This window comes from Oculina patagonica, unplaced genomic scaffold, assembly GCF_052425735.1.
Source record: "Oculina patagonica isolate OP01 unplaced genomic scaffold, crgOcupat unplaced388, whole genome shotgun sequence".
NCBI lineage: Eukaryota > Metazoa > Cnidaria > Anthozoa > Scleractinia > Oculinidae > Oculina > Oculina patagonica.
In genome coordinates this window covers 984-12,283 of record NW_027558241.1, presented here as the reverse complement: position 1 = coordinate 12,283, position 11,300 = coordinate 984, and the positions used below count along the sequence as shown (strand labels likewise).

General features: G+C 37.1%; 1 pseudogene across 1 annotated transcript; it reads right to left on the bottom strand.

Moving 5' to 3' along the window:
- Positions 1–1,306: 1,306 nt before the first annotated feature.
- LOC144640620 (uncharacterized) lies at positions 1,307–9,197 on the bottom strand (annotated as a pseudogene). The gene is made up of 12 exons (XR_013568417.1): positions 9,056–9,197; positions 8,328–8,406; positions 7,343–7,768; positions 6,885–6,908; positions 6,593–6,787; positions 5,806–6,006; positions 5,238–5,350; positions 4,788–4,860; positions 4,666–4,686; positions 3,827–3,951; positions 3,211–3,231; positions 1,307–2,868 (listed from the first exon to the last, which is right to left on the bottom strand). The product of XR_013568417.1 is annotated as an uncharacterized LOC144640620 (transcript).
- Between the last annotated feature and the right edge of the window lie 2,103 nt (positions 9,198–11,300).

The following is an 11,300-nucleotide window of genomic DNA, read 5'->3' as shown; positions in this document are numbered from 1 at the left end:
ACCAAATTAACTCTTTGCCATTTCTTTAGAAGTCCTTAATGACTTCATTACACCAGAAAAATGGGACCACGACACGCTGACTAAAACATAATATTAGTTTTAAGCTGAGGGCTCTAGAGCTCTCAGAAATGGAAATGGTCCTGTATTTCGCCTTAGAATAAGACGGTGGAATTGGAATACAAGTTTGGAGTAGGTTAGCCATTTTAGAGGGGTTGATAACGACTCAAGTACAACCGTGTTCAAAAAAGCTACAAAAGACCTCGTGGAAAAATGGCACACGTATTTTGGCTGTTCAGTTTGTCACACTAAGTACCAAAACAAAGAGCTACAAAGGATTTTTAAAAGGCCCAAACAGCGAGTCTCCGACAAGTTAGTATTAGTAAATAAAACTCGCCAAATTTGGTTCAGATGGCTTTAAACTGCTAGGAAAATGGATGTTTTTACTGTTTCCGAAATAAAGATCCTTTCCAGCCAATGGTTACATGAGTTATAATGCCAACTGACATTTACCTGAATTATTAGCCAGTCAGAAGATGCGTTACATCAGATGAAACCACCATCCATACCGCACCACCTCTGGCGAAAGGGCTTTTTATACATTTTTTTAATAAGTAACAGCAAATCGTGTGCATGAGATATCGTAAAGTTGGCTCGTGGAGCAGGGTGACCCTGGGTGGAGGGTACGTAGCTTTGAAGGTAGGGTAATCATGTGGGACGCTTACTTCTCAATGTAAACACTTTGGCGAATATTTATATATAAAATAAAGTTTATTGTTGTTTCTTGTCTACCAGAAACTGCCTGGACATAAAAAGCATGCGTTAAACCGGGAGAGGCATATTTTTGGCTCAGTTGGCACGGACAACTCCTCTCATAAAAACGCTGGGAAAAAGATAGCTCGGGGAAGAGGGTAACCCTCCTATCAGAGACATTTTTTTAAAACAGGCCTTTAGCCATGTAATAAAACAATGAAAATACCTCAGTCTCACCCGTGACTGAATATCTTCATTTTATTTTATCATGACGCGAGATTCCACAAAAGGTATTGCCCGCTAGTTTTGCCCTATAACATAACGACGAGTTGTAAATACAGAAGTCCATTGCTGGTAAGTAGCAGTTATTCCCGCAAAAGTTGTATACAATTGAATACAATCGGCACAATTTCGAAATGAAAATTATTAATTCTGGAGTTCCTTTTAAAAGGCTGATCATTTAAGAGGGCCGATCAATAAAGGCTGATCAAGAAAGAGCTGCAAAATATCGGGATTTTCTCCAGTTTGTGAAATTTTAGTTTATTTATGTAGTGAGTTTTGTACTCAGTGCCCAAACTACAACCAGAATTTGTTTTCGTCGTATTTATTGGGTAAACTTAATCGCCAATATGGGACACATGCTAAAGTGGTGATTACTATACTGTTCCTATAATGTTGGTACTTATTATAATAGTGCACTTAGTGGAATTGGGTTATTACAAAAACAATACAAAGAAGGGTGTCTATTACAAAGACACTGCTTTTTGAAAGGAGGGCGTTAATAAGAATCATTACGTATACAGTACATGGGAAGAAATGAGGGTAGAAAAATTAGATTTGCAATTCAGTTCAACTCTTATGCTATATAACATTATATATGGTAGGGAAAAATCGCACTGTTTCACCTTGGAATTGACGAAGAAATTGTTGTTGTCATTTCAGAGTTATTTTAATCTGACTTTTTCTTTTTGAGGATCAAATTCCTTTTCCTGCCAAATTTACCGACATCATCAATTCCTTCTTCGTCCAGCAGCTCCTCCGTTGGATCTATGGCGGAGTCCTGTAAACTGTAAAGCCCTCGCTCACTCGGTGGGTCATTTTCGGAATTTACATTCTTAGGTTCCTCCACGTTGTCTTCTTCGACAGTTTTGTCTCGAAGTTCGTTTATATCACTAGAGGCATTTTTATTCAACTTCTCCTTTTCATCATAAAGTTCATTTGTGACCTGGACACTGGGGCGTTCGGTTGTTTTAATCGTTTTCTCTTCGTTTGTCGGAGAGTCAATTTGTACGCCTGGTTCTTTGTCGTTATTTGTAATGCCAATGCTTTCTTCTTGATTATATTCGCTTCCATTCATAGTGGTGCTTGTGTAATTCTTCGGCCTGTTATATGAATCTTCTTCATCAAAACTGCTTGGTTCTGGGTCATCGTTGATGAGATCATGTGCAGTTGTCGTCGATTCGTTTTTTTCTTGGTCGTATCCATCGTTGTCCTTCTCGTCATAACTAGATAGTTCAGTTTTGCTGGAGTTGTCGCTGTAATAGTTGTCACTTGCTTCAATTGAATTATTCGTGAATTTGTCGAGTTGGTTGTGTTGTTTAGGTTGGTTCTTCTTCAGGCGAATTTGAAGACTTTTTATCTTTTTCTTAAGGGCTGCAATTACATTTTCCTCTTCTACATTATCATGTGTTTCAGTGGTTTTATGCTGTGAATCTATCGCTTTGTCTTCTAAATCATCAGGCTCGTGCTTAGGCTGTTTTCGTTCTTCCTCGATGAGATCGTCATTAAGTTTTCTAAATTTTTCTTTCATGGCCGTCTTGGCTTTGGACTTCCATTTCCTAATGCCATTCCTGCTCTCACAGCATTCGTCATTGCATTGCATGTAGCAGTCCAGTGTAGAATGCTGACTGCACATCGCTGGACATGTTGATGGGTACGGATCACTGACACTTGTCACTGTCTGCACATTTCCTGGGTGGTACACAGAGTAAGCTGGAGTGGCGTATGGCGGAGGGGAAGCTGCAGGGTACCCTGGGTAGTAACCGTAAGAGGACTGGAGCGAGGCAGTACATCTACCATGATGGTTACATGTACCGTAGCAGTAGTTTCCTGCTTTTCCTTTAGAAAAAAAAAATTAAAAAACAACAACACTTGATTAACCCTTTCATTGCTAATGTTCCCAATTTGAACTCAAACTGCACAAACGGAAAATGCAGACTTATCATAGTTCATTTGACTTGTCACACTTTGTAAAAAAGTAATAAAGTATTTTGATTAAAGAAAGATATACTTTACTACTGGAAGATATCAAAATCCCTTTTCACAGTTAACTTTTCTTATGTGCATCGTGACAAAATTCATGGTGGATGCAAGGTAATTACGGGAGAAAACTACAAGATTGCATTTTAATTATACTGTGCTATCAGTCACAGTAACAGTAAATCAGTTTTTCGTTTTTACCTGTTTTTCCTTCGACTTTATCTGTAGAATGAAAGAAAAAAAGGAAAATAATTTAGTGATTACACATAAGCCTAGAATATTTAACAAAGACTGTCACGCTTTCAAGACGTCTATGAGAGTATAAGATAACTATTCGGTTCCCTATAAAACCACGCAGCTGCACTGCGTGGTGGAAGGGAAAATGTAAACTAACTAACAGAAGTTAGTTAGTTTTCCCAGAATTGCATTTCTATTTACAAAATATGACAATAGAACATGACCTTATTTATACCATTCATACGATTTTGATCCTTTATTTTCTCCAAGATGATGATGATGATTGGTTCTACCTTAACCTATGCGTTGGACTACGGTATGTTATTCAGTTTTACGAATGTCTGATATTGTCCTTTTTGGACCATCTGTTTTAACGAAAAGAGGTTTTGGCTGATGTGGTTGAAGTTTCCAAAACGAGTGATCTCCAGCCTTTTTTATGCTGAGGCAGTTCATGACTATTGAAGAATCCGCTCGGCCGTTGGAATGGCGTACGTATCAGTTGAAAGACCTAACTTGGTCGCTCTCACATTTTAACCAGTAAATAAAAAAAATGATAAAAGAGAATTGAATGATGCTTTACCTGGCTTGTCAATAACCATACTAATAAGTTTCTCTGACGGACGCATGAATTTCTGGAATCGGAGGGTAGGGTCTGGGGTGAAGGATCTGAACTTGATTGACACTGCAATCCCCAAACCTGCAGGCCTGTTGGGTAACAATAATAATAATGGATGAAATGGTTACCATAGCTACAATCCGACTCATCGAGTTAATATTACCAATATACTGTTTTCACTATGGCATGCAAAAATCCCCGCGCCATGCTTTTGATTTTGCTGCACGTTGCAGTGTCTATCACTATTCTGAAAGCGTGCGTGTTATGTTAAGAACACGTTCGTTTGGCTACAGGGGTCATCATGTCAAGTATCGCATCTGCGATTACTAAATATAACTAGAAAGAAGCAATCAGAGGGCTATGGGTGTCTCAATCAATCAATCAATCAATCAATCAATCAATTAATCAATCAATCAATCAATCAAATCATTTTATCCACGTAACGTTTAGTGAGTTAGATGCTCGTTCAAAGTACGTACGTACAGTTACAAATAATAATTATAATAATAATGATAATAATAACAACAGCAATAACTTTATTTCACAAAAATCAGCTGCTTAAAAAGCAATAATAATGATAATAATAATAATAATAATAATAATAATAAATGAAAATGAAAAATGTCTTTATAATTAACAATGTGTGAACAAAGTCATCAATTACATAAGTCAGCAAATTTATAAAACTAACTTGATTTTTCTTTTCGACAAACTTTTATAAGATTTCCTCTATAAGATGTTAAGTCGAGACACTAGTATTTGGTTATATTTCAAAAACTGAAAAGCCGAACTTTTGAACTTACCTTCCCTTGAAAGAGATCGCTCTAGTTAACAGAAGAAAAAAGAAAGGGTAGCATTAGAAAAAACATGATAATGTTAACCATAATTTAAAACAGTTCAATCTAAGGTGGGAAGAAAATAATACCTAACGCCTTTGACTTTGACTTTTTTGAAGCCCCCTTCTTCTTTCCTGACATCCGTGTAAAGATTTCTTTGAACTTAAAGGAAAGAAAAAACAAAAATACTAAGCATGCCTAAAACACTTGAAGCACACGTACGTGTCATGAATGGTAAGCACAAGATGAATTGGAGGCGTAATCCAAGTGGGATATGGCTGAAATGACAGTTGCCAAAGTAGAAAGGATAGCTTGTAAAGGTAGGTTACAGTGGCAGAACCGAGTCTACGTAGTACTATGTAACTTTTTGTAGTAAACTGAGAATGAACGTTAGTAGCCAGCCATGGACCTGTTTCTACCTTAATGGGCTTTGTCAGCATGCAACCTGGCGAATGTGACCGAGTTTTTGCCAAGTCACCCAATGGAAGGTAGTGTTTCAAAACAATATGTAATACGTCCTGCTTGTTATATTCACTTACCGTTACTTTGATGCCATTCACCAGATCTCTGTAGGCCTTTGAGTTCTTATCTTTGTAGTTAGGTCTCCAACGAAATTTCTTAAACAAAACCTCTGTTCTGTAAGTTGATTTGCCTGTTATAATGGATAATAAATAGAATTAAAGTAAGTGAGTTTAATTTAATGATTTGTTTTTTGTGTGTGTTTACCAAGGTCTGAAGCTATGCTTTACTTCACTCTACTTAATATGAGAGTGAATGTTTTTGCCCAGCTCCCAGTTTCAGTCCCATTTTGTTGTTTGTGATACCCAGTCCCAGCGACCCAAGTTCCATTTTGCCAGTGAAAAGATAGGCAAATCTCCGTTCCCATTTAACCCATTCAGGCCGCTATTGAGCCGTCAACGGTAATCAGTGAACCAAATGCTGGTAAGTGTACTTGGTTTGTTTCCTTGTCGGATTTATAAAACGAGGGGAAAGGTTGATTTTTCATGGCCGCTATCACATTATTTAGAGTTATACCGTGGACTTTAATTACACGAGCTCTTAATGATAAATCGCCGTACTAATTGTTATGAAGATGCTTTCATCTACCTTCAACAGGGATCCTACATGTAAAAGGGATCTTCTCATTGCAGCGTCTGTCATCCCAGCATCCCTTTGGCTTGTCAATGCTCCATGCCACACAATTTTCCAAATTTCCGCCATCCGCGTGCACCGGAACACATACATGGTTATGGAATCTTAGTCCGTCAAACCATTTGAAACGTCCTTCGTGCAAACTATCGTGCAGACCTACAAAAGATGCACAGTTTCTTCTCAAAGAAAGCGCAGACAGCGTGTATACTAGTCATGCATAATTAAGTTTATTATATTCTCTGCTAGAAATAGGTTCAGCGGAAACCAAAACCTGATCGTGTTAACGGGATGCTGGTATTAAAGAGGTTCTTGATGACTGACTGGGGTTTGGTACGGATCACAAGGAAAGTGTCCGTATTAATTACAAAGGAATGAAATGGGGTATGAAAAGATAAAAGAGATAAATACCATGGAAAGTCTTCAGAGAATTAACAGGGGGAACAAAGAGTTCAAAATTTGTAGCGTTGATAAGAAAAATGGAATTCTGACAGTTGTTAACGAGCTTTTTGAGATGGAAAAGTATTATTGACAATAATTGAGATGCTTGGTTGTGTTAGCACTTTGAAAAAAGCTTTAAGTTTGTGTTCAGACAGCTCAATTGAGTGCAAAGTAGAATGTTATCGACGATACCTTTGCTTTGGTGGTGGACTTTTAATTCGAAATAAATTCAATGCACAGAGAATGTGCTGAAATGAATGCTTCTAATCTTCTTATAAATAGTTTTAAGAACCACGCATCATACCTATCCAAGTCTCTACACCTGATCCCGTTTTCTTTTGTAAGTCTCTTACAAATTCTTCCTCTTTGGCATTTCGAATTGAGGCCAAAGTGGCATTTTCTCTTGCGCAGCGTGTCACGGCCTCGTCCCAGGTCACCGCGGTTGTTTCGTACTTGAAGCAAGACGTGCCAAATCGTGAGTAGCCTGGTGGACACTTGGCTAAAGGTAAAGAAATATTTCTGGATATCAAGTTAACGAAAATAAATTAACGTAATAACGTTTGGACAATTCTGTAAATGAAAGTTAAATGTCTTACCTTTTGGACTTGCTTCCATGACAACTGCGAAAAAAATTAAGATCTCGGTGTTATTACTGCACGCTTGCACGATTTCAGATGGAGAGATTACAGGAACAGTTTATTAAAGTGGTACCACTTTTAAATAAGTAAAGCGGATTAGCAAATTTTTTCGGCAGTTATTTGTAATTATTACGTACATCCTCACTTGATTTTATCAGCAACGACATTCCTTTTTATTGCAGATGCAGTTTAATTAATATTAAGTAATATCATGTAATTATAATTCCTGTATGGCTTCTGTTTGGCAATTTTCTCAGGCCCTTTTATTGAACTTTGAGCATAACCCTTTTTAGGCTATGTGAGTTAAAAGGCATTTCAAAACGACAAGCCATTTCCTTGACAAGTAAGAAAACTCTATTGACTAGTATTATAAAAGTAGATCAAAATCCATAAGGGGTATCATGCATATTACGTACTTTTAACTGGCGGCACGTTGCCTGCGACATTGTTTTCATCGTGCAAAGCAATGTACACAACCACATAGAAAGTTCCATCCTTGCCCTTTGCTATTCCCACTCCTGCTTTAGTGCTGGCTTTCCAAATCATGTTGACAAATGGCAGAGCTTGGCCCTCGGCCCTTGGATTGCACCAAACGTAATACTTCATTGAGACATACCACGATATCACACATGTTCGATCCAGGTTTGCATCAGAGCCACGATAGGTGCAAAAGTTGGCGCTATATCTGTATATTGGAACGGTATCTTTGCTCTTCGTTCTCATAAATATCATGGCCGCATTTTGCGCACTTTTCTGGATGACGTCATCGGACAAAAGTGGCCCCGCGGCGTGCAAATGACGAAATACGTTGATGTATGTCAAGACATCTCTCTGAAGAGTAGCTGAAAATTTTAAAGATATCTTAATCAGTCCAATAAATAAAATGACTGAGGGTATTACAAACATATTTTTGTGTATTTCCAAAAAAATTCTTGGCAAATTCTTTTAGAAATATCAAATTAAGTAAAGATTACCATTTACAAAGAAACATGGTCGTAACCTTCTCTTTGAAACTGCGATTACTAGCTAATCATGGCGGTGGCGACTAATATTAAAAGCAGGCTTGAAGGAACTATGTTGCGATAAAGTAATTTTGCGATGTTCAAAATTATCTTCAAGTGCATGAGATGAAGTGCATGATCAAGTGCATGAGATGAAAAATGTCAGTTTAAGGAATTGTGAAAACACCATATCAAAAAAGCAACATGGGATGGTAAAGATATCGATTGGGGATGCTTGAGACAGGTTACAGACGACTAAGCTAGGCTAACTTACATTTGTCATGACCTGCCGTCTGCAAAGTTTCTCCTTTCGTGTACAAAGTTTTAATCTACATGAAGACGCTGCACTGGTCATAGCTACTGAGGTATAACAACCAAATAAGCAAGCACTTAAACATACCTTTCACACTTGGAAGCATCAGACTTGTAGCTAGCGCCAACAGCAGTACCGCATTCATTTATCCAACCTATTTATATCCCTGTATAGTACGAAATAAAAGTTAGCAAGGGATAAGCCTTTAATCATCATACCGACGCTACTTATAGGCCATAAAAAACAATGGAATATATAAGTTAAATCATTTTTATGTTGTTTGGTTATGGTTGTAGTATGAGGCTGATTAGTAGTTGTTGTTCTCGAATTACTTGTTTTGCTTTATACTACTAACTTTCACCGGGCAATTCCCAAGTTAAAACAAAGAGCATCGGGACTAGTTACCGGGAGGTCATAGGTTCGACTCTTCTGAAAATCATTATTTCGCTACTTCAGGTGCATATTAATGAGACAGCTGAAGTGATAAATTTCAGTTACATTTTATGGCATCGCTTATCTATCGCGAGATTTATTATGGTCTTATAAAACTACCGTAAGTCAACACAAATTAAACGCTCATTGTTATTTTGAATCGAATTCAGTAAAGCCTGGGTAACTGACGGTAATTTGATCTCCACCTTATTAAAACCGTCAGCACCCATTGTCGAATACAGCAAATATTCCCTACAAGTTCTATGGTATTTAGACTGCCTCTACTAAGGAAAGCACCCAGTAATACATGGAACGAAAAATAATTGTATTTTGAAAGTCTGGTTGGTTTACGAACTCTTTCATCCGCAAGATATACCACTTACCCTAATCATAAAAGGCGGTCAAGAACTTGAGTCGCATACAACGTCTTTCACATCACAAAAAATCATTAAGACTTCTTCTGTTATCCCTAACTGAAATCTTCGCCTTCATGCGAGATCAATTTCACCCTCCATTATGGTAGCGACCGCGGAGTCTTTTTATTAATAAATAACGTAATTCATTCGTTTAGTGAAAACACTTTTCAACAAAAGGTCCTTCACCTTATGGTAAACAAATACTAACAAGAAAATAATTGCGATGTTGCGTGTTAAGTGACAAGAATATATAAAATTGTGGTGTAATTATTTGCCTTCCATCATAAATTTCGCGCACAGTGTGTTTCAATGGAACACCGAAAATCCAATGAATAGTTCTGACGGTTTAGCGTCGCCTGAAGTTTACCACAAAAGTTATAATTTTCAACGACGGAACCGGCTTTTCACCAGTTTTGTTTTCATAATATTGAATAGTTTTTTCACGACATTCAAGATTCTACAGTTTTCGCTTTCAAAAGTGAGCAAATACTAGAGCAAGTTGATTGTTGCCCATAGGTCAAAGAAAATCATTGCACAAAACGTTTGTGGACCAAATTTTAACTTTGACGAAGCATTTGATTCTTTCTAGCAAGAAGTCTAATAAATTTTTCATCATTATTTGGTTAACTGTATCCATCTTAGGAGAAGTAGAGCTAAAGTAACAAACTTATACTACGAGATTTCTACTGAGTAAGCTTTAATAGAAAAAGCAACTTTGAATTATGTTTTTCCAGACGAAATGACCTTTCAACGGTTTTCAGGGCCATCTTGATTAAAAGCAAACACAGCTAAACTGAAAATACAGATGTGGATTTTACCAACATTGCTCCCCAGTATCTCCGCTGAAATGTCTGCCGTTTTTAACTTAATTTCTTTTTCAGCTTTGTCACTGACGTGAATTAAAATTTGATAACTTTTAAGTTATCAAATTTAAAAGTTATCAAATTTTAAGTTACGATTCGCACTGAAAAAACTGTCATTAAACTTTGAAATTTAATCAGAAGCGATTGGATGAAGTATTAAAGCGAATTTATATGGAATATTAATGCCAATTTATGTGTAATATAAATTTAAGTTAATGCCACAACCATGAATGTGAGATCAGAGAAGTAAAAAGAGCACCCCAGTCAAATATACAGATCTGTCACGCAATAGACTGCAAGACTAACACTCTTGCGTTACATTCAAAGGTCAAAGTCGCCTCTGTACCAGTATGTTGTGCAATTTCGGGCTGGCCAATCATATTGCCCCTATTCTATCATGTCAATCAAGACCATGCGGTTTCATCTAGACATCATTAATTTTACTTCAAATTCTCTGAGCTCTAGAATGGTTCTGAAAATAATTCCCACCCACCCAACCCTCTTTGATTTTCTTCTAGCATAGTACTTGTAGACATTAAGGCAATGTTAAAAAATTCTACACACAAATACTGCCATGTAGAGGGTTGTCCTTTATTATGATTATGATTATTATTATTTTCACACATTAGCCAGAGCCTATATACTTAAGCAGAAAGTCTGCTTATATGGACACTATTATAATTGTTACCTTTTCGCATGCTACTCAAATTTCAGTAGAACTAATGGACTTAAGCAGCATGCCTGCTTATAGAGACATTGTTTTTATATTGTTACCATTTTGTATGCTAACTTAGCCTTAGAGCTTATGGACTGAAGCAGCATGTCTGCTTATAGAGACATTGGTTTTATATTGTTACCATTTTGTATGCTAACTCAGGCTTAGAGCTTATGGACTGAAGCAGCATGTCTGCTTATAGAGACATTGGTTTTATATTGTTACCATTTTGTATGCTAACTCAGGCTTAGAGTTTATGGACTGAAGCAGCATGTCTGCTTATAGAGACATTGGTTTTATATTGTTACCATTTTGTATGCTAACTCAGGCTTAGAGCTTATGGACTGAAGCAGCATGTCTGCTTATAGAGACATTGGTTTTATATTGTTACCATTTTGTATGCTAACTCAGGCTTAGAGCTTATGGACTGAAGCAGCATGTCTGCTTATAGAGACATTGGTTTTATATTGTTACCATTTTGTATGCTAACTCAGGCTTAGAGCTTATGGACTGAAGCAGCATGTCTGCTTATAGAGACATTGGTTTTATATTGTTACCATTTTGTATGCTAACTCAGGCTTAGAGCTTATGGACTGAAGCAGCATGTCTGCTTATTAAGATGTTACAATTGTTA